This window comes from Pongo abelii, chromosome 9 (assembly GCF_028885655.2).
Source record: "Pongo abelii isolate AG06213 chromosome 9, NHGRI_mPonAbe1-v2.0_pri, whole genome shotgun sequence".
NCBI lineage: Eukaryota > Metazoa > Chordata > Mammalia > Primates > Hominidae > Pongo > Pongo abelii.
Genome location: NC_071994.2, coordinates 57,440,740 through 57,462,003, shown reverse-complemented (window position 1 = coordinate 57,462,003; position 21,264 = coordinate 57,440,740). Strand labels below are relative to the sequence as shown.

The 21,264-nt window shown below is 43.8% G+C and overlaps 1 protein-coding gene across 15 annotated transcripts in view; it reads left to right on the top strand.

Annotated features, from left to right (window-relative positions):
* The window catches only part of NAV2 (neuron navigator 2), an 882,771-nt gene that overhangs the window by 538,037 nt on the left and 323,470 nt on the right, over window positions 1-21,264 (top strand). The window contains exon 1 of one of the 15 annotated variants that reach the window (XM_063728139.1): window positions 6,447-21,264. This exon is cut by the window's right edge and continues 13,951 nt beyond it. The exons of the other annotated variants lie outside the window; for them this stretch is intronic. The gene's annotated coding sequence lies outside the window, so the exon portion shown is untranslated. Of the gene's footprint in view, window positions 1-6,446 lie in introns of those variants that run through there. 15 annotated transcript variants of the gene reach the window in all.

The window sequence follows — 21,264 nt, the reverse complement described above, 5'->3', positions numbered from 1 at the left end:
TGCACCGGGTCCTCCTCCCGCCTCTCACAATGGCTTAGTTCTCTTTCAAGCTTGCAAAGAACCATCCAGGGTGCAGGTACTTTTTCCCTCCTCCGTTTTCAAAAATAACCGCCTATCACTCCCGGGAGAGCTGAGGATAGCAGGATCTTCCTTGCTGCCCAAAGAAGCCTGAGTTGTTTCTCCATCCCAAAGAGGAAATGTGATCAGAAATCACTGGGTTTTGCTTTTGTGAATTGTTTTTTTATCGGATAGTTTCAACTGGCGGGGACCATAATTCCCCCATTAAAGTCAGCCAGTGCTGTGGCCAAGTCGGTTAACCCCCTTGGATGTTAGTTTCCTTCTCAGTAAAATGGGGCAAGTTCCCACCTTGTAGAACTAGTGCCAGGATAAGAAATCATATTTGTAGATTGCCTGGCATATAAAAAGGATTCAATAAGAAATAGGTATGATTAATAAACTGGAATGCATACTTACTGGTGTGAGGTCTTTAAATATGCTACCAAAAAAAAAAAAAAAAAACCAAAAAGAAAGAAAGAAAAGAAAGTCACAGCAGCTGCATTGGATACCAAGATGCTAAATCAACCAAAGCTGAGTCTTCATATAATGAACTTATTTGTTGGAAAAATGGCACCTTGCTTTTCATACTTCTTGTGTTATGTTTGGCCTGCCTAACTTTAAGCTACTATTTTACAACTTCATTTAATGTGCTGTAACATTAGCAGACGTTATGCACCTTTGCTATACTATGTCATGATTCCAGCTCCCTAATCCTTTCCTGGAATCTTTCTCCAACCAGACTGGTGTGGAAGAGGCCAGAGTTTCATATAATTTCTCTCCAAGCTATACCTGAGATGCCACTCTAACAGGCAGCATAGGAAAGCTGGGTCCCGATCTGAACTGCATAGGGTCAGGTTGCCAAACCTAAATGCTTTTTTAAAAAAGAAGAAAAAGAATGATTTGCCAGGCAGGGAAAACGTGGAGCCTCTCAGGGGATGGCTTCTGGAGCTTGGTGGCAGATGGCCATGGTAAGGGCTGGATATCTTCTCCACTCCGATATTGCTGCCCGTTTAGTCTATGGAGGGAGCTTTCCTCAACACGGGTCAGAGGTCAGCCTTTATTGGGTCTGCCTGAATCTTTAGAGCTGTCTCACTTTTCAAATTAACTGTGAGGACCACCCAAAGTAGTTATGGTCCACCAAAATACCCTTTCCCCATGAGGTGGAGGAAGGGCTAGGGGAGCTCAAGCAACTGGGAAGCCCTGAGGGAGTAGCAGTTTCTGTTCCGTGTATCCCACTGCCCCAGAGCCCAGGCAGGAAGAGGCATGACTGGGTCTTGGCATCCAGATAGCCTCAGATATCCTCAATGATGAGCCTCAGCTTTTCTGTGAATGCTAGGAACCACTGATACATCATTAGCTGAAGTATCATTAGTTTGCTTTTTGTTCATTCACTTATTGATTGATCAATTTACCCTTTATTTGTTGTGTGTTTTGTGCAGAGCATAGCCTTGGTGCCTGTGTTCGTTGTGAAAGATTTTGCTTGCAGATGATTCTTGGTTTGAATTCCAGCCTTGCCACTTACTAATCCCTGAATCAGTTTTCCTCTTTTGTAAAAGGCTGTTTTACAACTCTCTTTCCCCAGGTTGTGAAAAGATGAAATGGCATAATACAGGAAATGATCCAGCGTAGAGTTGGAAGCATGTTTGTCTATTAAATGGGAACTATCATTATTTTCTTCAGTGGTAAATGAGACATAATCTGTCCCCACTCTACGTTGTACTCTTGGGTGAATGGTTGGTTCTTCTAATGGGCTCTGGGAAAACAAACCTTTCTTACCTTTGAATCATTAGTGGCCCTCAGCAGGAAGGAGCTCCCTGGGAACATCTTGGAAGTCAGTTGTGTGTGAATAACTGCTCCAGAATGAGGCCTGGGGCCAGAGGTGTGTGCCTGAACTTTTATCATTGATGCACTTCAATAAACATGAAATCAGTTAACCCACAGCTTAAAAATTCATTGTTTTGTTTGAATAGTAGAATTAAAGGTCTTGCTTCATGTTCTATTTTAAGGCTAATTGGATCAAAAATAAGGCCCAGAGTAATTAGAGGCAAAACTTGCATCTTTATATGTTATCTCTGCAGGGGAATGTCAGAAATGCAACTGCCCACCTAGGAGAAAAGGCAGTAGCTGGTAGATCCTACATCTGTCCAAATCCCATCTGACAGGGTCACAGGCCTTTGATGAAAGTGAGAGGAGGCGACTGCCCAGGCCCAAAGCACCCACTGGGAGGGGATAAGCTTGGGGCACAGCCACAGAGCATGCTGTGGGTGGTTCTGACATTCTTACCACCTTCCCTCCACACCCCAGTTCCCTTCTTTTAAATTCTTTGGACTTAGGCAGAGCAAGGAGAAACAATGAGGCCACTTCTGGAGCAGCTGGTATTATTTGAGGAGTGGTAGAGTCCAAGAATGGCAAAAGGAAAGGCACTGAGAGAGGCCCCCTGGCAGCCTGTGCTAATGCACGGAGTGCAGGTAGTCCAGTCAGAGAGACCTGTAGCCAGAGCTCTGCACAGGAGCCACTGCCCTGTGACGTGGGCCAGTTGCTTCACCTCTTCGATCTTTGGTTTTCTCATTGTAGATTGAGACTACAGCACCTCACAGAATTACAGTAAAAATTAGGGGAAAAAATGTATCCGGATTTGAGCTCAGCGTTCTGCAATTAGTTGGTGTGCAGTGAATGGTTGCTCATATGATGACAAGATGAACCAGTAGTGTGTGCATTTCTCCACACACAGAGAAAAGACTCAACAGAAACATTCCCAAAAGTCAATAGTGCCAAGCTCTTGGGGGGAAGTTACCAGGACTGTTTTTGTTTGTTTGTTTGTTTGTTTGTTTTTGGTCTATACTTTTCCTTATATTCTACTTTTGTACAATGCTCATATGTTACATTTATCATCAAGAAAAGATTTTTTTAATTACTGCTAAAATCATATTAATAGCTAACATGTGTTGAACCTTTACTTTGAGCTTTATGTGTATGATTCTATTTCATCTTCTCTACAATCTTCTGAAATAAAAACTATTATTATCTCCATTATTCAGATAAAGAAATTAAGGCTCAGAGAGTTAAATGACTTGCCTAAGATTCCAGAGCTAGTAACTTTAGAAGTGCTGCTTTGTCTGATGGCAAAGGCTGTACCTTGAACTGCTGTATCAGACACCCTGGATGCCTCCTAGACCGCTGCAGGGCCTGCTGCTGAGGTGGGTCTGCATAAGCATGCAGTATAGACGCCTGTGCTCACTGCTGCAGTTCTCTCTGTGAGGGGCCTCTCTGTTCACTGCAATCCCCTCTTAGCCCCTTTGATCAGGGACATCCTGGGAGGGAGGTGGAGAGGAAAGTGGGGATGGGTTGGGTCATCACCCTTCAGCATCTTGGAAAACACTTATGGGGGCTCTTCCTCAAAATGAAGGAGAAAGTGGCTCTGCATGAAGAATAATTGAGAATAATGATGATGAGGGAATGTGCCCCTGACCTTTGACCTTTCCCCAGAGAGGCATTGGTCAAAGACCCCCTGGGCCTGTCCACAGTCAGGCTAACAAGCAGATTAAAAGAGGTCAGTGGGTTAAAGGGCTCTGTCTGCTTCCCTGTAGTTATATTGCTCCCTCCCAAAGGCCAGGATGCTGTGGGCCCTGCAGAACTCCTGAGCTCCCAGGTGCTGTGTTTAAAAGACAAATGCTCCTTTAGCTTTTTTTTTAATCCCTAACTTTATGGAGGCTTAATTGCCAAATAAAAATTGTATACATTTAAGGTGTACAATGTGATGATTTGATATATGCATACATTATGAAATGATTCCTACTATCTAATTAACACATCCATCAGCTTGCTTCAGCTCTTTACATGTATAGACTTATTCTCATCTTAACAACTTCTGTTTTTTTTCCTGACTAAAGCTCATTAACACTCACATGAAAGTATTACCACCTTCGGCTAGAAAATAACAGTCATTTCCACTCTCAGGGACTTCTAGGACTTTCTCCTGCTTTCCACTAATTGTAACTGGCATAGATTTGACCATCTCCCAGGTACTGAAGTCATGTCCATTTTCTACTAATTCCCCAAAATCTCGACGACAAGAAGTTCCATTCTTTCCTTGAGAAAGCTGGTTGGAATATACAGGAATAGTTCCATATGCATTTCAGCTGTGAGTAATGAGCCCTCATAACCTTGATGTACTTTTCTGAATTGAAACCAAAGCATGTGAGGAAGGTTTTGACTTTAGTTAATTACTAGGAAAATAAAGAAGGGAATATTGGGAGGGAAGGAGAGAAAGCCTCTGAAATTAGTAAGTGACTTCCTCTTAATGACATTTTGAGGTAACAATTTTCCTTCATTTTTGTGTTAATAGAGAAGTAGAGATTTGTAATTGGTCCCTTTGGTGACCTGGCAGTGCTTACATTACTTATGCAATTGTTTTTGTTTTTGTGTGAAGCCAGGAAAAAAAATTGTTTTCTTTCTGGCTCCTGTAATGTAATGCCAGCCACCCAGAAGGCATGTGGCCAAGCTTTTCTTCAGGGTCTCTAAGACTCTCCAGGACACATGGACCAGGCTGCCATTGTCTATCCAGCTGCCAGCCCAGAGATCTGGGCTGGGTGACCCAGGTGCTGTTCCCAAGGGTTGTTCTTTTTGATTCAGAGATTGTTACAGAAATGCTGGTTCTGATATAAGAGCAATAGCCAGGGAGGTGGAAAGGCAGTGGAAGAGCCTGACCTCCCACTAAGAATGGGTATTAGAGTGAAGGGTTAGAACGAGTTGACAGGTATTGTTTAAACAGGGTAACAAGAAGGTGTGATGGAGATATTTGGGTGGGCTGGGATGTAGTAGAGGAGTGCCCTTGTGACCAAAAATAATATGTCTGGTTATAACACTGTGGAGTGGCACAAGGGTGAGCACCTGCATTATACATTATCTTTGTCATAGTGAGAGATGAGCTGTGTGCTCACTGGGAACATGATAGCACCTGTGGCACAAATGAATCTATAGGAAAGCAAGGCACTTTAAATAGGATTTACCAGCTCCAGTATGTTTACTGGGCTTAGGAAGGTGTGTATGTCTGTAGAGGGTCCAGGGGCGAGTCTTTTGTTTCACAGCTATAGCTTTGCCTATTTTTCTGGCATTGTTCCCGATGTGAAGTTTCAGGATTCAAGACTACCAATTTCTCGTTCCAACCTTTGTAGGATCCAGTCCACTGGTGGATGAAGTGCAACTCCTTTGTGGGATTCAAGGCCTTTTAGATGATAGCAGTGTTTTAGGTCTTCTTCAGCAGAGCTTCCACATAGAACCTGTTAGTTCCAATTAGGATGGTTAGCCCAGTGATATTCCAGTTTCATACTTCTTCCATCTCTCCATGTTATCACCCTATCTTTTGAAGCTCAGATTGAGTCCCCTTTTTTTAAGAAGCCCTCCATGACTTCTTAAAAGGAGGGCCTTTAAGCCCTGACAGGCAGTAGTGTGAACCCTCCGCCGATTCTCTAAGTCCTTGAGCTGCTGGTGCATGTGGTATCTTTGCTATTAGACTTTGAACAGTCGCTTCATGCATAGATACTGGGGACAGTCAAACCCCCCTTCCCTCCTAGCTCTGCCAATGATCTGTGCGACTTGGGGAGAATATTGCTTTATTTCTCTGAGCCCCAGTTTCTTCTTCTGTAAAATGATGATGATAATCATTCCAAATTCAAGGTTGTTAGGGTCGTTTAGTAAGATACATGTATTTAGAGCAGCATCCAAGCACATAGTAAATGCTCAATAAATGTTAGCCATTGTTATAATGATGATCATGATGTTACCTTAATTCATCCAACACATTTATGAAACATCTTCTAGGAACTAGGGAATATATGAGTAAACAAAAAATTTCATACCTATATTTTACTGGAAGAAAGAGATAATAAGCAAAACATGTTACTTTTTATGGTGATGAATGCTATTATATTAAGAAAAATATAGCAGGGTGAGAAGGATAGGGAGGAATGGTGGAGGTTACCTTTAACATAAGATGGTTAAGAGGGGCTTTATTGGCCAGGCGCGGTGGCTTATGCCTGTAATCCCAGCACTTTGGGAGGCTGAGGTGGACAGATCACCTGAGGTCGAGAGTTCAAGACCAGCCTGACCAACATGGAGAAACCTCGTCTCTACTAAAAATACAAAATTAGCTGGGCATGGTGGTGCATGCCTGTAATCCCAGCTCCTCAGGAGGCTGAGGCAGGAGAATCGCTTGAACCCGGGAGGCGGAGGTTGTGGTGAGCCAAGATGGCGCCATTGCACTCCAGCCTGGGCAGCAAGAACAAAGCTCCATCTCAAAAAAAAAAAAAAAAAAAAAAAAGAGGGGCTTTATTGCAAAAGTGACATGAATATTATATAATAATAATTATTGTTATTATTATTGGCACTCCTTAGTTATTATACCAGGTGGCTGTATAGTTTATTATCCCAACCAAGATACTTCTGAGAGTGAAAGGGAGTACTAATGATAATTGCATTCCCTTTGATCATTGAGATACAGTTGTAAATTGGTCCTGTCTTGGGCAGAGTAAGTTGCATTTATAGTTGCACTTGATCACTCCAAGTATAAGAGATAGTATGGTGTCAGACAGACCTAGATTCAAATCCTGGGTTCCACCACTCTCTGTGAGATCTTGGAATAGTCATTTAACCTCTTTGTACCTCAGTTTCCTCATTTGTTATGCATACCTAATGGGGATTTTGTGAGAATTAAATGAGATAATGAAGGCAAAGCGCTCAGTACAGGACCTGACACCTCATAAAGAGTCAACAGAAATTCATCATCATCATCATCATCAGATCAAGAGCAAAAATCACTCTTTTTGATATCTCTGTGCCTGGGAAGGGGTTGAGGATATACAAGGTGGATTAATGTTAGGGTTGGAAATTTACCTGAGCAGTGGACTTGGGAGATGAGCTGAATGATCTGCCAAGTAGTTGCCTCCATTCATTCTTACAGAATGTAAGACTCACACAGTGTTTAAATGTTACCGATCGGGTAGGTGACTTCATGCTGGGGCAGCCACAGGAAGAGTTTGGAAAGTAGAGTCCAGGACTAAGAATCTTGGGATGTTAGTTCAAGAAAAGGCCCCATGACAAGTGGCCTGGAACAATCTACTTCACAGTAGAGGAAGGAAGGACCCAGAGAGCTGAAATGACTGGCCCAGGGCCTCATGGCCTGCAGCCTGTTTCAATGCATCTGTCCTTAACCATCCTGCTGACTGGCAAAGCAAAGATTATAAAGAGCGAGAAGAGAGAGCACTTAGAATTCCACCTGGAAAAGCCATGTTTCTTTGGAAATGGGCCACAGATGACATAACCCTGCCATATCCCATTACCTGGTACTTGGCTAATCTTTGCATGAAACTTGTTTTGGTGAAACTTGAGCCTGGAGAAGCCAACTAAAGTATATTACTTTCTCAGTGTTGAATGCCTCCTAGACTTGGGATAACATTTAATCTAAAGAGTAAGGTGATATTTCCTGAGATAGCAATGAGTTCATGTTTTGAAATTAAATAAGCTGAGTTTATTGCGTCAGTTGGCTTTTTTTTTTCTTTTTTTTTTTTAAAGCACTAACTGCAGTAGTAAATATTCTGTCCACGGAGTAATGTCTGGCCACTGTATGGGGAGGAGTGGGAGCTATAGGCATGGTAGTTTTCATTCCTTAGAAGCTGTCTCACTGTCTCTCTTGTTAGGTACTATTCCAGATTTAAGTATATTTTGGCTTAAGGGGACCCCTATTTGAATAAATAGATTTCCAACCCCAGACAACTTGGGGACAAAAAGGTTTCTTTTACGTTATCTTTCGTGAATACATGCTACATGCTTTCTGCCCTTTCTCCTTCCCAAGGTGCTTATCACTCAGTAAGGATGACTGCACACCTACCTTACACCAGGCAAGGAGGGAAAAGGTTCTGTTTATAGACCTTCTTAGATAGCCAAGTTGGTCAAAAAAGAAAAAAAGGGCAAAGTCAGGAATTTGGAGTTTATTGCATTATCTTCTTGACTTAATTCCCAGAAGTGTTTTAGATTCTAAAAATCTGAAGATTAATGTACAATTGAAATAGACTTCTTCAAAGAGGCAATTGGTGTTTCAAGGCCATCTACAGTGCAGTTCCAGGATGTTTCAGCTGCTAAGCCTATTATGTCTTCACAGTGGCAGTTGTGGTTACAGTCCGCTATTCCATGCCACCACCTTACTCTCAGCTCATCTTGACCCTCTGCAGACACCTTCTATAGCATCAGCACTGGGAAGTCAGCACTTTAGTCTCCATCATTTTTGTATCCCCAGAAACAACACAGCTCCTGGCACACATTAAGTGTTCAATTAATGGAACAATGGTACAGTTACCATTTCAGTGTTTCAATATAATGCAAAGTTGAATCACATAAAATGTGGGGTTGTTTACTGTAAGGTCATTGAGATTGCATACAGCTTCATTTGTGCCTTTAAACACAGTCACCCCACCAGTAAGTTGGGGCCCCATAAGAGTACTGATTTTTGCCAGGTCAGATTAGATACAGCTTCTCCTGTGGGAGAGTGACTTGGGTGTGGAGAAGGAAGCCAGAAATACTGATGGAGCTTTCCTTGGGGAATCCAAGTGGGAACCTGGGAGAGAGGGAAAAGGGGAGGAGTTCCCTTCCTTCCCTACATAGCTCCCTGCTGTCCAGTTTACAACATATTGGCTAGAGAGGCTGGACTAGAGGGAAGACACTTCTACAAATTACCCAGCAAGAACTGTGTGTTAAGGTGGGTGTGGTAGCGTGCACCTGTAGCCTCAGCTACTGGGGAGGTGGACAGGGGTGGGTGCTGAGTTGGGAGGATGTTTTGAGGCCAGGAGTTGAAGGCTGTAGTGTGCTGTATTTGTGCCTGTGAATAGCCACTGAACTCCTGCCTGGACAGCATAACAAGACCCCATATTTTTTAAAAAGTTAAAAACAGAAGAAGAAGAAGAACTGTATGATAACCACTCTGGGTGCCAGATTGCTGCATTTTTTTTTTTTGAGATAGTGTCCTGTTCTGACACCCAGGCTGGGGTGCAGTGGCACCATCATAGCTCACTGCAACCTCAAACTCCTGCGCTCAGGGGATCCTCATGCCTCAGTCTCCTGAGTAGCTGAGACTATAGGTACACACCAACATGCCTGGCTAATTTTTATTGTATCTTTTTTTTTTTTTTTTTTTTTTGGAGATGGGGTCTCAGCATGTTGCCAGGGCTGGTCTTGAATTCCTGGGGAAAAGGGATCCTTCTGCCTCAGCCTCCTAAAGTGTTGGGATTACAGAGGTGAACCACTGCACCTGGTAGAGTGTTGCATTCTAAAGCAGGATGTAGAAATCATCTAAAGGCTGTAGATTAAGCACTGTTGGAGATCAGAGGGAGACCATTTGTGTAATGCATTGATTTCAGAAACAAAAAGAACTTGGTACAAATCATTGTGACCCTGGGCAAGTTGTTTAATTTGTCTGAGCTTCCATTTCTCTCTCTGGAAGATTGGTGGAGTCCTTTTCTCACAGGGGTATCAGATATCTTTAAGCGGTGTGTATGCAATAGCGTGATAGTAAACTTAGAGAGGTGCTGGAAAAGTCACCTCCTCTGAATTCAGACCCAGGAAGGATGGTTGTCCTTCATGAAGCCTCCCAAATCTAGGACTTGGAGCTGGGCTGAAAGAATAGGCAAAATTTAGAGTGGGAGAAAGGGAGGGTCATAGATAAGGTGAATGGCAAGTATAAAGAGCCATACTTTCTTGATTTTATGAAATTTCTTTCATAATTTAGCTAGCAGGAGGGGCTCATGAGTAGCTAGCTTTTCCTGGCTCAGAGAGAGCACATGTACTCTCTCCTCTCTGAAAGAACCTGGATGCCAGCCCCACATGTTACTTTCTCCATTCTAAGCAGTGTGGTTCCAAGCCCAATTTAGCATGAATATTTCAAATGTAATATGTCCCAGATGTAGAGCTAAGTAACCCCTCAAACTTTCCCCCACCTCAGTCTTCCCACTTCTGTAAGTCGGGGTTTCTCAGCCTCAGCAATTTTGACAGTTGGGGCCAGATGACCATTTGTTATAGGGGGCTCTTGTGTGTATTGCAGGATGTTTAGCAGCATCCCTGGCTTCTACCCATTGTAAAATGTTTAGTAGCAACCGCTAGTCATGACAATCAAAAATGTCTCCGTAAGTTTCCAGCTGTCCCGGGCGGGGGAAATTGCCCCGGTTGAGAACCACTGTAGTAAATGGTCCCACCACTTAACCAGCTGCACAAGCCAGAGCTTGAGTCGTCATCCTTGAGTCCTCCTTTTCTGCATTAGCAAATACTTCTGTTTGAGCCTCCCCAATAGATCTAAAGTCCAACGACTTCTCATTTCATAGACGAGTACACCTTCACCCTTCACTTAGAGAACTGCCATAATCTCCTAACTGGTCTCCATAGTTTCACTATTGTCTGCTTCCAGTCTGTTCTTCATACAGCACCAGAGAGGTGTCAAAAAAGAAATGTCACTGTGCCAGTCTGCTGCTTTAAGCACATGTTAGTCTGCTCCCTTCCCTCTCTCTCCTGTACCTCCTTTGGTTGCTCACCAGGCCCCGGCTGCACCATTCTTCCTCTGTTTCCTTGAACTCACCAAGCTCATTCTCACCTGGGGGAGTTTGCCCATGGCATTCCCTTGCCCTGGAATGCTCTTCTCTCTTCTTTTTACTTGACTGGCTCTTATCCCTCAGGAACTCTACCTAAGTGAAGCTGCTTCACAGAGACCTTCCCTGATCCCTCTGTCTCATGTAGGTACCGCCTGCAAAATCTGAGTCCCTCATTTTATCCCTTCATAACATCTATGCCAGTTAGTAACAGGCTGTCTTCTTGAAATATTGCTGGCTCTCGTGAGGGCAAGAATCCTGCCGCAATGCTTTTAATGCAGCCCCACTGCAAGGCATAAGATAGGTGCTCAGTAAATATTCATTTATTTGACTAAATCAACAAATGAATCTCTTCATCTTTCTTGAGGAAGAGAGACACCATTTCTCTAGTTTAAAATTGGTAGTAGCAGACCTCTGGAATTATTCTTCCAATAAAATCAGTAAGAAGCTAGTTTTCTTCTTTAGCTTCTCAGTACTATTAGTACACTGCCTACTAAAGAGTAGATGCCCAAGAAATCACTGTTGAATGGATGAATGGTTCATACTTATGTAATAGTTTGTGAATGCTAAATAATGAAAATAAACAGATTTTAAGCAAGTAGTCGAAATCCCAAGATCCATCCTTTGACCTTCTCAAACTTTCAGGGAGGGAAGGTTTGATTCTTCTCTTCCACTCCCAGGTCTAAGAGACTGATGCTATTTTCGGCCGTTATTGTTATTGTTAGCTTATAGAAGTAACCGGAATGCATACATGGCATACTGCATGGCCCATAGTACATATTCAGCAAACATTTGTTGACTTGAATCAAAGCACTTAGGAAAAAGAAAAGAGAATTAGACTTGTTGGTGTACAGAGACGGTATGTTCAGGTCTTATCGTGAAAATGAAATCAGTCAGCAGGTCTTGATTAGAGACAGACAAATTTTATCTTGTGAGAATTTATTGTCCAGTGGAAGAGGTGACTTTGGAGAACAGGATAGCATATAATTGTGCTAAATAGCATGGCACTGTTTTGAGTATCTTTGTAGTTGCTTTGAATTAGTGCTGGGGCTTCCTCCCCCTTTCTGGACCAGACTCAGCTGTAAGAAGCATGGAGAAGTAATGAAGATTTTTTACATTCTCAGACTGCTTTCTGGGAATCCTGCAAAGTCCCGACTTCTTCTCTGATTACCCTTCTCATGGCTGAGTTCAAGAGCATTTTGAAACCCGGACTTTGAATCTGGGAAAATGCTTTATGACCATTTTTATGACCTCAAAGCAACCCGCTAAGGCAAGTTATTTCCCTCTCTTTGCCAAGGGGGAAAAACCAAGGGCCTGGTAAATTGCCCAGGATTTCCCAGCCTCAGATGCTCACTTGTGGGCGGCTCTCATGCACCCGGCTGCATGCTGTCTCTTCCATTAGACGTGCTTTGGCTGTTTGAGGAAGGGCCTGGTCAGTAACCTCAGCCCACATTTTCATGGATTTCATGGTCTTCCTCTGGAAGGAGGAAAGCCCAGTTCAGAGAACCATATACTGTTAGAACTGCAAGTTTTCAAGACAGAGTTCTAGTCCAAACCAATCCTTTTATACTTGGGCCAACTGACATCCAGAGAGGGAAAGTGATTTGCTTAAGGTCACAGCCCAAAGTCTCTGACTTCCAGCCCAGGGCATTTTTTGTTCCAACATAGTTGTCTCTTATTAGAAGAGTGTCCTCAGCACCCACGAGTTTTTATTCTTAGAGATAGGGTAGTACAGTAAGCACAGAAAGGGCTCAGAGCAATTCCTTACACAGCATAAGGGCTGTGTAAATGTTGCTTTCATTGTTGTGAAACTGCTGCTTATTAGCTGTGTGACCCAGGACAAGTTATTTGATATCTCTGAGCCTGTGATTCCTCCTCTGTAAGAGTAACTCTGGTTCACCAGAATTGTTGAATAGATTAGAGATTATGTGTATGAGGCACCTACCTGCCTGTATAGTAGGCTCTGAGTAAATGGTCACATCTTTTACTGCCCCCCAAGGTGTGAGGCAACCAACACATCATGCAACACCAAGTCGCTAACAGTTGTTCCTTTCTGTTTGCAAAAGGGAGGAATATTAGGGCTGGATCTGCTGCCACTTCCAGGGAAGACCTGCAGCTTCAATTACTTTTCACTTAAAAGGAATATTGCTTGGTTTTTTTTTTTTTATTTGTTAGCATTTATTGGGCACTTACTAGGTGGCAATCACTGTTCTGTGCCTTTACACACATTATGTAATTTATCTGCACAACAGTCCCTGTGATGTAAGTACTATTATTATCCTAATATGATAGATAAGGAAACTAAGTCTCAGAAGATGATAATTTACCCAGAGTTAGTTAGTAAGAGGGAGAGCCACAATTTCAAACCCAGAACAATCTGGCTTGAAAACTATACCCTTAACCATTCTTGGCCAGGAACTGTGCCAGGCCCTGCTTGCAGACAAGTCCTGCCCAAGTGGACATCACTCACATCAAGGACAGCAGAGGAGGATGGAGCACCTTCCCAGGTTAACCATTACCACCTCACCAGCTGCCAAATGGCAAGAGGGCAAGGCATTGGAACCGCATCTTTGAGCTCCTCCCCTTCCCTATGCAGCCCGCCCCTTGTTCTGCACCCACCAATCTGCTGGGGCCTCTGAACACGTCAAGCCCGCCAAGTTCCTTTCCTTTCCTGGCCCAGGTGTGGAGCCCCTGGGGAGCACACGCTGGCATGACAGGAAGAAGCTGTGCCTGAGAGCTGTTCAAAGGAGCATCTTAATCTGCACATGAGAGAGACCTCATCCCATTGCTGTTGGTAAATACACTTGGTAGCAGAGTTGGGGTGCTGCAGAGTTCTTCCCTCCCTAAAAAGAGTTAGTTCCACGTGAGAACATCTGTGACTGGTTGCCTTTCTCAAGCTTGGTAAGCACTTGGGGCAAGCCGAGTGTTTGGGTTGGAATCTCAGGCCATAACCATCCAGAGAGCGGGCACTCAGTCTCCCCAGAAGAAAGCCTGGCAGGAGAGGAAAGCGGCAAGGTGTGGGGAAGGCATAGGACTCAATCAAATTTCAGCTTTGCCAAGCACTGCTTACATGGCTCTGGGCCTCATTTACTCCCCTCTAGTGTGGACATGGTCATTCCTCTCCATCTAAGATGATTTTTAGAGGGGCTATATGGTAGACATGTGTGAGTATAGGTGCTAACAGAGTGCCTGGCCCCAGGAGATGCTTTGCAATGTTCAGTTTCTTCCACCATCTCTGTGCAGCACCAACGCTGGGCCCCCATGAGAAGACTGTCCTGGGCATGGTGGGGGAGAGGAGGGTGATTGTTCTGCACATGTGTGACAGTTTATATACCTTTATAAACATGCATGGCAATTTATATATCAAAGTGGTGGTGGGAGGTAATTAAATTTAGAGACTGACAGGAGATCCTCTTTTCTGCATGTCTCTCCAACACACATATACTTAGGTCCAGGTCCCAGGCTTTAGGGGCTCTGTGCCAGTGGCATTCCTCCCTGTCATGGGTCCCTTTGCCTCTCCTTTCTCCCATAATTTCTTGTGGAAGTCAAAGCTCTCACCGCCAGGAGGATTTTGTTCTAAGTAGTGGGGGGCATTGCCCCCTCCTCCTGCCCTCCGAAGGGTTTGGCCAGCCCATTGGCTCCTCGTGCCAAGCCTGACACCCTGGTCTGATGCAGGGGAGAGCACTCTTTGTAAATGAGAATGGTTTTTCTGAGCCCATTGAAGATCCATGTCCTAACTGTATGCACCTCACGCTTCCAGAGGGGAAGAGAAAACCTCTATTCCTCCTTGCTGCTGTGACACTGCTGCTGTTTGAGGAAGCTGGGAGGAAAAGGCCTTCTCTGCAAACCTGCCAGCAATTACAGAACTCACTCAGACTCTGCCTGGATGCAGGCTCTGGTTTATGTCTCCCTTTGGGACATCTCTTCTGCTTTATTTGAAACTTCCGGCTTCATTAATAGGTACCCTTAATACTCTTATCTCAGCATGCCTTCTGGGTTTACTGAAGCATCATGCCAGAGCACATTCTTCCTTGGAAGTTACAGTTTGTTCTGGGGGAGGTTTTAGGTGCTTAACTTTGAGACTTGGGTTGTGAGGGATGGGGGATGGAGGGAAGGCAGTGGAAGACAGGGAGCGCCTGACAGCTCAGTTTTGAGTGAGCCATTAAAAAAAAGAAAGAAAGAGGCTGGATGCAGTGGCTCATGCCTATAATCCCAGCACTTTGGGAGGCCGAGGTGGGTGGATCACCTGAGATCAGGAGTTCGAGACCAGCCTGGCCAACATGGTGAAACCCTGTCTCTACTAAAAATACAAAAATTAGCTGGGCGTGGTGGTGGGCGCCTGTAATCCCAGCTACTCAGGAAGCTGAGGCAGGAGAATTGCCGGAACCCAGGTACAGAGGTTGCAGTGAGCCAAGATCACGTCATTGCACTCCAGCCTGACGATAGAGTGACACTCTGTCTCAAAAAAAAAAAAAAAAGAAAGAAAGAAAGAAAGGATGGATGGAGGTGCTGCCCTGGATTTGTCTCAATGCATGTATCACAACAGCTGATTATTGTCAAGTTTGAAGATGTCTTTTGTTTTCCATCTCTGATTTAGAGCTATTGGATATGTGTATAATTGTCTTAACTTTTATGATGATTGAATTTAGAAAAGCCAATCAAATCAGCTAAAATTCCAGCCAAGTTATAATGTATTCACTGGGGAAGCATTGATTCAGTGCCAAAGCATGCCCAGCACTAGCACTCTTTGTCAACTGCTTTTCTTCACTTCCTTCCGTCTCTGCTGCCGTCACCTGGCCTGGGCCTCTTGCACCTGGATTGTTCCAGTAGCCTGGGCTTCCTGCTTCTGCTCCCAACCCTGCCTCTCTGTTCATTCTCCCTATAGGTGGCCAGAGTGGCCTATGGAAAACTTAAATCAGATTGTGTCGTGCCCTGTTTTAACCTTTCCCTGGCTACTCAAAGAAACATAGAATAAAATCCAATTCCCCTGTCCTGGCCTGGAGTGCCCCGTATCATCTGGCCGCTGCCTTCCTCCTGATATCATCTCAAGTTTCTTGTTTCCTCAGCCACAGGCGCCCACCTCAGGGCCTTTGCTTTGGCTGTTCTGCTTTTCCAGAATATTCTTGCCTGGCTCTTCACATGATGCTTCCCTCTCATTTTATCCTCAGAGAGGCCGCCGGGACCCCCAACCACAGTGTCCACTTCAGTCCCTACCTCATGTCTACCACACACTTCCTTCAGGGTGCATCACACACCGAAATCGCCTCGTTTAGGGGTATGTTTACTTGTTTATCATTTGCCTCACTCAACTTGTAGATGAGCCCCATGACATAGGGACATGTCTGCGTTATTTTCTACTGAATTCCTGGTACCTCACAGAATATCTGGTTCAAAGGTAGGGCCTAATAAATATTTGCCAAATGAATGAATGACAAATGACTTGAGCAGGGTCCTCTGAAAAGGAACACCTGTGCTCGGCATTGTAAGGAGGCTTTCTTCTCACTCCATCTAAGCCAGCGACGGTTCCTCCTCCCCCTCAACTGTTGTTAGGGTCCCACACGCCATATATCGTTGTCACATTGGTTATACTGTATCATCTTTCTCACTTCCTCTCTGAGATCCTGCTCTTATGGGTAGATTTCCAGTCTCTTACATCTTTATAGCTGCTGAAGAACCCAACTCATATCTTACAAAACAGGTGTGATCCCACCCTTCAAAAACTGTTTTAAGTCAATATGGTATTTACAATGAATATAACAACTATTTTCCCCAGAAGACCTTTTCCCTTCTCAAACATTCTAGGATATATTTTGTGACATCTGAGCTAAAAATGACCATGGTAGGTTCACAGAGAATGTGGCTTCATCCTGTCCTGTTAGCAGGGAGTTACTTCCTTGGCTTTGTTCCTAATCTTTCCTGTTATGCCCTCTTGTGATGGGTTTAGGGGGAGGGACCTAAGTGCCAGTAGCATTTTTATGGGATATCTAGAGAGAAAATGCCGACCTCCTTTCCCTCACATAATTGTGAATTTGTATTCTTGAGGTAAACTTACCTCTGCAGCCATGGCTCTGCAGCTTTTCCCAGTTAATATTCATTTATTTGAATAATTTATTGCAAACCTTTCCTCTCCCTCAACTCCAGGAATATATATATCTTGAAAACTGCATTTAAAGAAAACAATTGCAATAAAGACAATCATTGAAATTAATAATTTAACTTAAAAGGCCTAGCGGCATCTTTCTGCCCTACTCAGTACCCTATGGAGTACTTCCTTTCCCAGTTACAGGAGTGCAGGCAAACAAGGTTGAATAACCTGTCCAGTGCCACAGTCTGTGCAAGGCTATTGAAATTCCTGACTCTTTCTAACAGTTTTCCTGTAAGACCAAACTATTCCCAAGGGCCTGAGAAGAGAAATGGGACAGAAGTTATTTAAAATGAGTTGTGAACATTCTCAGAGCCATCTCATACTGCTGTCCTGATAAGCCAAATAGATTAGATATTTGGAATTCCCCAGAACATTTATTTGTAAGATTTGATTTAAGTCAATGTCACCCAAGCTTATCATTCTTATGGCATGTTTAGAATTTTTGCCATATTTGCCTACCACTTATGTCCCTTATTTACTTATTTCCTTCAAATTGACTACCTAATCTGTATAAATTTAAATAAAGAGGAAACAAAATATTCTAATGGTAAATGTGAAGGCACTATTGGGCAAAATAGAAGGTAATCATAAAAATAAATATATAGCTATTAAGATGTTTACCAGTGTACAGTCTGAAATCTTATAAATTATACCATAAGTAGTTCATCTACTGCAGTTTGTGAAACAGAGATTTATAAAGTAAGGCTAACTCTTATTGATCAGAGAGAAAGGAAGACAAGGGAATGGGAAAGCAAGGAACTACTAAAGCTCACATAATGGTCAGAAAGTTTTAGTCTAACACTTCGTGATAAATTTGCCTCCTCATGTTGATTGGAAAGTGTGATGAAGATTTGTCTCAGTGACAGATCTGCCTTTGTCCTTCCAGTTTGCCATGGGACAAATTATGGTTATTTCTTTGCCCAGCAAAAGGTTTTGTAGATACTTTGAGCCCTCCTTGGCCATAGGCATGGTTAGGCAATACATACTTTCATTTGTCAGTTCCACAGACTGTAGTGACTTTGAGAAACCCATTTAGGTTTAGCTGGCTCCTGAATGAAAATGAATCTGGATTCCTCATGGACTCAGGTAGTGAGTAGCTCCTAAGAGTAGGGCTAAGCACTAAACTGCATATATATAATGTGTTATGTAGTTACTGAGCTTAAGGAGCTAAATAGTAAATTAGGGAATTCATCAATGGGGGGATAGTCCAGGAACTAGGAACCATTCTTGGTACCTCAAACAAGAAGAGATTTCATACAGGGAACTGGATACTTATAGAATTTCTGGAAGAAAAGAAATGAGAAGTTACAAAGAACAGAAGTTAGATCTAGGGGTGCTCAGCTATAGTAGTTTGGCCTTGAAACCAAGAGTTCAACCAAACCCTCCTAATATGTATTATTACTGCAAGAAAGAGGGCCTCTGCTGCACTCCTCATGCAGGTGCACCTTATTGACGGAACCCAAATTAAACAAACCTGTCTGCTGTCATGAGGGCTTGAAAATCCTCAACCTTCTTTATTGTGAACTCTTTCTTGGTGCCATATATTGTACTGAAAACATTTTACATGCAGTAATTTAGTTCTTCATCTGAATGTTATTTCTTCCCATTTTAGCCTCAGAGAACCTAAGTAATCTTCCTCCCTGACAAGGTCACACAGCTGTTAGGCAGCTGAGCCATAATGCTAAACACAGGTCAGGCTGACCCTGAAACCGGTGTGCCCAGTCGCTAAGCCACACCACCTCTCTGTGGAGGGAAGGCTGGTGGAGATAGGTTGGTAGCATTGTACTACTCCATCTCTGACTTTTTCTCATCCAGACCTTACTACCCCATGCCCCTACACACCCCGAGCAGAATTCTGCAAGATCTAGATTAAGCCAATTTTGTTCTCTTCTTCCTGTGGGCTTGCTAGTACTTGCTGCTTATTACCATGTAGCTGAGATTTGCACACTTTCTCTGATTAGGTAATCTCCCCATGGCTCTATTGTCTCTTGGCACTCGGCATGCATTTCGGCCCCCACTTTCCTTCTTCTCCATCCCCTCCCATCTCCATATTGCTGAACCCAGGTGAGGCTGAGGCCGGGATATGATGAGTCCTGAATGCCAGGCTAAGGATGCTGAACTTTATCTCAAATGGTATGAGGGGTCACTGGCCCCTCACACGGGTTTGAGAGCCAGAGAAAGAGTGATGTGATGGAGGCATGTAGAGGATCTAGCAGGAGAATGTGGGCCTAGTAAGCATGAGAAAAGGCCGGAATCAGAGAGCAGCTAGGAGACAAGAGCAGTAGATGAGTCCCCCCACTTCCCCTCCACCCCTCCTGGTCTTTATTGGCTTTTCAAAGAGCATGAACTCTTTCCCTAACAATTCCTGAATCTTAGGTGGTTTTAGGTTCTCAGTCTGGCCACCAGTGGTTTTATTGTCTGTTGGCATTTGCCATCCATTTCAGCTGCAGTTGTGTTCTCCACCTCCTCCCATCCCCATATTGCACAGTTCAGATGGCTAAGACTAGGTTCTTTCTGAAAAGCATTTTTCTTTCACTCGTGGAGAGTTTTGATCTTAGACTATTTCCGAGGGTCAACTTGTAAATGCCATTCATTCTCTCTTTTTCTTTTCTGTGCTATTTTTTAATGCCTTGACCATGATGTGGAAGATTTGATTGACCTTCTGACCCGAGATACTCTGGTCATGACAGTGAGTGGGAGCAAGCCAGCTTCTGTGGACACAGACAATGAGATGTGGCAGCTCTGGTTGGAACGAGCCAGTTCTAGGACAATGGATGGATTTTTAAATTCAGAAATACCTGCTTTGAATCCCTACTCTGCCACTTTGTGTGGGGAGCTTATAGAACGTGGGGATCTTTCTTAGCTTCCCTGGGCACCAGTTTTCCCTTCTGTACAGGAGGGATAACAGTGGCCCTCCTCAGGTGGTCCTGAGGACTCAATGAAGTCACCAGTGTAAAGCTTTCACCATGATGGGCATGTGTATGGTATGAGTTCTGGAAATACTTTTCACCTTTCCTTTTCAGCTTGTTGGGATCTGTAGGAGATGGTTCTGATCAGCTTAAGTCAGTTGATGTTTGTCTGATGATTTAGCCTCTAGGGCTTTTCTTTCCTAGTGGCCGTGGTGTGATTCCCTCCCTCTGGTCTCTAGTAAAGGCCTCAGCATAGACAGACACACATTCCAGACCCACCCAGGAGAAGACCAGTGAGCCAACCCAGATCACAGTTGTCTCCCAGTGAATTGAAGTCCACACCAAACACCAGTTGATGGTTCATCTAGGAGATGCAGTGTACCTACTCAGTCCAGTTAAAATATGTCTCTTCTTTCCTGTAACAGACAGAAGTGCACTCCCTTCTCACCAAGAGAAGTGCTCAGACATGACTGCTTGACCGCTCCAACTTCTCTGCCAGTGCAGAGAGCTTGAAGCTTTTGCAGTTCTCCAAGCATCTGGCCCATCTTATCTAGATGACATTTGGAATTTTAATCTTCTAGTTATGGGTTTTCATAAATCTAGTTTGAAATCATCACTGCCAATCTCTGCTGTGGGAAAATGGCTTTAAAAAGATGTGGGGAGGGGATGGTTTGTGCATGAATGAAGATGACGAGAAATGACACTTGTTGTTGGAAGGGAGGCTGGCCACGGGGAGCCCTCATGCTTGTTTCTGACTGTGGATAAAGTACTGCTTTAGTTTAACTCGACTTTGGAAGCCTGAGTTGGGGTTTTGGGGATCTACAACTGATACTGTGTCAAATACTGTGTTAGATGCTTTACATGGGTTATCTCATAGCTGCCTTCATGTGTACCCATTTTACAGATAGAGAAAAACCGAGGTTCTGGTATATTAAGTAACTTGCCTGGTGTTACCAAGTGGATGGTGGAGATTTTAAAATCTAGGTTTAGCTGACTTCAAAGCTTGTAGTTTTCCTGGCATGCCTGACTTCGACCTATGAATCTATGGACTCTTGGAAACAAAATCCCTAAATTTAAATTTACAGATCTGAAATATCAGCACTACCCCAGTCAGTATTCTTATAACCCCTTTAGCACACATCCCCTCCACTCCGCTCAGAGGAAGTGCACGAGGTGGTTAAGAAGAGGTGAGCAGAGGCTGGGTCCTGCAAGACCATGCCAAGGTCTCAGGGGCTGGGACTTTATCTTGAGGATAATAGGATGATATTGAAAGTCCTATCAGAAGAGTGGCATGAAGCAACTTCAGCAATTATTGAGGGCCGACACTAGCAGACGTGCCTTTTCCTGCTGATTGATTGAAAGCGTTCTTATGCCCACATGAATTCCAAGAGACCCTACTGCTTCATCTTCAAGAACTCCAGGGATTCTGGGCCCACAGGTGGGGAACTGCCAGCACAGAACATTTTCATAGGACTTAGAAAGGTAAGGAAGAGTGAGGAGGGCATTCCAGATTACAGATCTTCACTGA